Raw genomic sequence first — 6000 nt, forward strand, 5'->3', positions numbered from 1 at the left:
AAGTCCCCCCGTGATTAAAGTATGTCTTTTTGTATCTAACATGTCACAAGTGTAATACTCGTGATGAAGGAAGTGTTGTTCAGCTATCTGTGAACACTTTCATTAGTAGTCGGAGCAAGAACTGTCTTATCCCGTGTAAGCTCATATAGGAACCAAGTTTCAATATGTGTTTGTAAGCCCCTGTGTATGTCTAGAAGTCTTTGATAATGTTGCCTGTTTGTTTGTCTATCCCTGTTTTGTCTGGAAATTTTATAGCCCATTGTCCCATGTTGTCTGTTAGCCCATGTCCGTGATGGAGTTTGATTTTTTTTGGCGAATAGTTGGTTGACCTCTCTTTTGTTTGTTGATTGAATGTAGGCCAAGAGCAGAAGCTGTGACAAGGCTGGTGAGGTTAGGATCTGGTCGCGTTGAGTACAGGTGAAGCTTGCTTTCGGTCAATAGATAGAAGCGGTTGTTCGTCGGAACTGTCATACTTTCTACATGTCCCTTTGGTCTTCCCCTTGTGTGTTGCTTTCATCACTGTTTTGAAAAATGAAGTCTACCCCCAGTCTTGAAAAATAAAGTCCATCCCCAGTCTTGAGAAATGAAATACCCCCAGTCTTGAAAAATGAAGTATATCCCCAGTTTTGAAAAGTAAGGTCCCAACCCCTGTTTTGAAAAAAGTGAAGTCTTCCCCCAGCTTGTGATTTGAAAATGAGAGAGTTGTCTTGTGAACTTTCAATGAAAGGTTCTTATGTCCTAGATTGGACTGTTGATTGAAAACGTAATGATGTAGTGTTCCCTATGTCAAGTGTTGCGTTCATTTCCCTTAGTCTTGTTTAAAAAAGTTTGAGATCCTGTTTGAACCCAGTATACTAGTCTTTTTGGTCTTTTGTTGTTGTCACACGCACCCCCCTTGTTAGTCTTGTTTTGATTTTAGTCCTTGTTGTCATACACCCCTTTGTCTAGCCCTGCCTTGTTTGAATTAGTTGTTGAGGTAAGTTTTGGTGAGATTTTGTCTCACTGAGGTGTTTAGACTGGATTGTCTAAATCCTCCTTTCGCAGAACCGTTACCGAAATGTCCCGTGAAACTCGCTAGGTGTTAGCAGAGTTTGGGCAGATGTTTATCTGTCATATTTTTTAGTTTTTGAGAACCGCTCGCGGTTATGCAACGAGGTGACAAGGCTGTGTCTGTCCTGGTATGTCGCTTGTGTTACTGCTGTGGATGTCAGCGAGGTCCACACAGGGCACAAGTTTAGTTTCTTTCCCAAGGCACAGAAACTCTTGTCATCTACAGTTCTTAGTAGAGTCTGGCGATTGATGGCACGCTAGCCCAATCCCTAACGACTTTTTTGTTTTGTTTAATCCCCTCTAGCCATTATCTAAATATTTTGATATTGTTGTCCTGTCACACCCTAGATGTCAATGTTAGATTTTCTTTGTAGTTATCGAAAACTGAATAGATAATCCAGTTTGCTTTCTTCCGAGGAGGCTATTCATTCATTAATTTTATATCCCAGTTCCCAAAAAGAACATCTATTTTTCCAATTTGTTAATGTTATATCCTACCCTAAATATTTTAAAGCCCGCCCTGCTTCAAAACATTGCAAAGTATTGCGTAACATTGGATCAGTACTCCTACCCCCCTTTAGAAAAATGTTTGGACTCGTCCAGAGTACCGTATTTCCCTTAAAAAAATAATGGTTTCGTCCCAATCTTGCAACGTTGCAGCATTAAGGGCGAAAATCGCTTTTAACTGCGCAACAGGCTCTCGGTGGTACTCCACCGCCGAGAAGAGTTTAGTCCAGTTTAAAGATCTGAAGGGGTAGGATCTGCTCCTATGCTGGTAGTCACCAATAGGGCGTTGCCCGTAGTCCCTTGCCGGTAATAAGTATAGCATTGTCGTTTTGTGAAGCTATGATAGTAGTGACCTGTAGTGAGTGCTCTAGGAAGATTTTTTGCCCATGATAATGGATTTGTATGGTGAAAATCGAGTACTCCTATGAGTTGTATGACGCAGTTCTATAAGCCGGCATTGTGTATTTGTTCCTGTTTTATTTATGATGTTCAAGCCCTGATTTCACAGAAGAAATGTCTTTCCTGTCCCGTTTTGACTGAACCGCCACTCCTCGTGTCAAAAAGACACCGATGTCTTGTTTCCCGTTCTATTGAACATGAAGCCTTTGTGTCGAAATTATGAACCCCTTTCCCCGTGTAGTTTGTGACGTGTGACGATAAGATTTTACATTAAAATAAAGGTATGAGATGTTTTTTAATTTTGCTAAATTCCAAGTGGATATAGTAAAGTTTGCTGGTAAAAATTTTAAGTATTTGTATAAAGTATAGTGCTTTCATGATGAAAATTGTTTGTAAGTATAACAAAAGGCAGTGACTTATGACATCTGTCAAAGTCAAATTTTTGTGTTGAAATAAGTGGGTCAAATTTTATTTGACATATACTGCCCAACAAGTTTAATTGTAATTGTTTTGTTTGTAATGTTTAAAACCAGTCAAAAGTTTTGTATCTTAGTAGTCATGTTTGATAAATAACTTCGTATTGAAAAGTTAAAATAAATATTGTTTTTTGTAGTAAAATTACAGTAAAGTTTTGAATAAACATAGTAAGAGTTTGAAGTTTTAAATAAACGTTTTTGTAAGTATATCTACCATTTTATTTCTGTAACCTTTCTTGAAAAAATATTAACTAGGTTCTAATACAAATGAAATAAGTTTCAGAATAGAAGAAAGAAAATGGCATAGAAGCCATAGAGTAGCCCAGTTTAACCCCAAAGAGGAATCAAAGATGAATGTCCCCCCATTTGATACCTGTAAGTACGGAATATGTCCAGTAAGTACCCATATGTGAACCAGAGGATTTGTTTCGAACGGCGTCCTTTTTTTAAATAGTAGAAAGATCCTCTAGTCTGAGTAAGTACCCTTTTGTATTTGATTATGGTAGTTTAGTCTTCTTAACACCCCCTTCCCCCTTAACGAATTTACGACCTGCCACCGCAAAACCAATGAACTGCCGTTCGCATGAAGGTTTGCGTGTCTCCTTCTTCTTCTTTAGCCCCATTATGACCCCCAGTATCTTAGTAGTTAGTTCTTTCCCTGTTCCCATATGAGCAGACATGTAAAACGCTTCAAATTGGTGCAGTCAGTAGGATTTTTTTGCCTGCTTCCGGCTCTATTTGAAAACGCTTCACAGCAGTGGATGAGATTGGCTGATTGATGATAAGGATGATGTTAGCTTTACTTTCTTTATCTCACAGTTCACCCTGTTTTAACTTCTTTGTAAATTTTGTATATATCTGTGTAAGTACGGTATGCGGCCAAATAAACGTACTGAAATTCGTATGCCTCAAATTTGTATTGTCAGGCGCCGAAACGTACTGAGTGGTTTCCGAACGTCGTTATAACGTATGTGAATGTTGTGATAATGTTAGGTGCTTCAGGATGGTTCTCAGTTTTGCAGAAATTTTTTTTATGGTGGTCACTATTTTCGGTCATACTGAAAAGGACACGAAAACGATCCAAGCTTAAAATCAACAATGGTTTCAGCAGGGCAGGACAACATGTCACAGTACCAGGGAGTCTCTTCGAATACTGCGCGATTATTTTTGGAGTTACCACTCACCAGAACTAATTAACGCCACCACATGCGTACATATGGGGAATACTGAAGAAGTCAGGGAGACCCACCGTTTGTCATTTCGGAATTAATGACTAGAATTAAAGCTTTTTTCGTGCCAGAGGCGGTGGCGGATCTAGAAACTTGCCTTGAGAGGAGAAATTTACCTTAGGGGGACTTCCAATGAAAAAGCAATCAAGCGACATAAAAAAGATAAACTCAGATTACATAAAAGACATAAATAATAACACTAATAACTTATAGGCATTTCCTTAATTTTTCTAACTAACGTGTTTATTAGGTTGAATTTGTCTTTCTGTGGTTTCAGTTTCATGTCAGCTAATATATTTTTATTTTTGAACAATTTTTTTCTTTAATTTTGAACTTTGTTAGGGGGGAAATTTCCTCAATTTCCCTCCCCGTAGATCCGCCACTGGCCAGAGGGCATCTTTAACATCTGTTTTATCGGGAACGTGCGCCATCGTGCATAATGTTTGCAAGGTTATATCATGTATTATATACTAGGTGTATAAATAATCATAACATTTCGATATGCATTTCAGTAGTGTATATTTTGCCGCATACTGTACTTGTTACTCATGTATCGCATGTAGGTATCTCGTTTTTCCATAGCCGTCAGCTTGATTTTATGTGTACAGTTTATTTTCTCTTGGTTTGTTTGTGTCGACTTTTCTTTATCTTATTGCCTCTGCGGCACTACTTGAAGTATTTAATCTTTTTGTTTTGCCTGGATTCTTCAATATTGTCTATTTCTGTTATGAAGTTACTGAATATCTCCATTCGTCTTTAGTATGGGATTTTAGTTCTATCATTTTCTAAGTAATTAAAAGTTTTTGCTTTTAAATTTTTTAAGGAACACTGAAATGAGGAAATATCAGCATATTCTCAGTAGAAGAAAAATCGTCCACAGTCCCTATAAAGCAATTTGGGACTACTCTGAGAAAAAGACGAGGACGACGGGATTTATTTTAATATTTTAGGGAGATTTAATATTTTATTAATATACACTATAAAGTTTTTTTATATATCGTGTAGAATGTAGAATACTATAAAAATCAAATAAAATAGCAAAGATATAGTAGCTCTGACCACTAGTCTGTCTCTATATAAATATATTCTCCAGTGTAAAAAAGAAACATCGTATTTGCAATTTTATATGGAGCGGAAGGTCAAGAAAGACATCCTGAAGTTATGAGGAAAAAGAGAATAAGTAATGAAATGACGCAAAATAGGGCATTTCGGAGAAAGAGAATTGATGCGGTTGACCCTGTTGTAGAAAAAAGCATCTTACCATTCCAAGGAAATCGTTATTCCGGTACACCAGTCCTTATTTAAGGGAGAGTAATCAAATACAGTGGTGACAGTTTGCGTGGTAAATTATTGAGTATGCCATTTAATATAATTAAAAGCCTAAAAATATTACACGCAGTATAATTAGGTAGCAAAAAATTCTAAAAATGTGGTACAGTATAATAATTTAGATAAGAATAAATGGATATAAAAACTCCAAACTGTAATTAATTTCCTGTGGTTTGCTATAAAGTGATGAGCGCACTATTAACCGGCAAAATAACCCAAAATATGAAAAAGATATTAAGTTGTAAGATAAAAAGGGATGAACCTAGTAGTGTTAAATTTAGCGATAGTAACTTAAAAATTGACATTATATTGATTATTTCCCACCCTTAGACGTTTCGGACGAGTTTGAGAAATGCCAATGTCACAGTGATAGTTTTAGTTCACATACTCCTCTGATACGTCTAAAGCTGGGAAACAATCAATATAATGTCAATGTATATGTTACGTTGGAAAAAATAGTTATTATTAATATGTAAACTGTAAGTTTGCTTAAACTGCTTATAGTTTTAAGTTCATGTACACTGTGTGTCTGACAGTAGTCAGTTAATTATATATTAATTTGTCATGTACAAGTTTTTCATTAAAACTTAAAAAGCACCATTTACGATTTTATTCTATATATTAAAATAAAATCCCAAGAGGTTATGGGCCCAGCACGCTTCCACTGCGCTACGAAAGTGAAAAAAACAAAAATTGCTGAAAACTCTTCACGTGGTGCCTATATTTTGGGGTGTCTAAGATAGACGTGTTTGCTGCTGTTCTATTGAATTATTTTACTCGACGAAATGTTTGAACAAGAAAAAGTTGAAATGAGAACCATAATAATGTTTTTGTTAGCCCTGGTGCCCCAAATATCGAAAAATTAGATGGAAAGCGAAACTACGAAATCTGGCAGTTTCAAATGAAAATGTTTTTGATAGATTATGGTCTATCGAATTGTATTACTGGAAATGAAAAAGATCCAGATAAAGACCAAAGGGCGTTAGCCAAACTAAGTTTATCAGTGAAAC

Source organism: Diabrotica virgifera, chromosome 3 (assembly GCF_917563875.1).
Source record: "Diabrotica virgifera virgifera chromosome 3, PGI_DIABVI_V3a".
NCBI lineage: Eukaryota > Metazoa > Arthropoda > Insecta > Coleoptera > Chrysomelidae > Diabrotica > Diabrotica virgifera.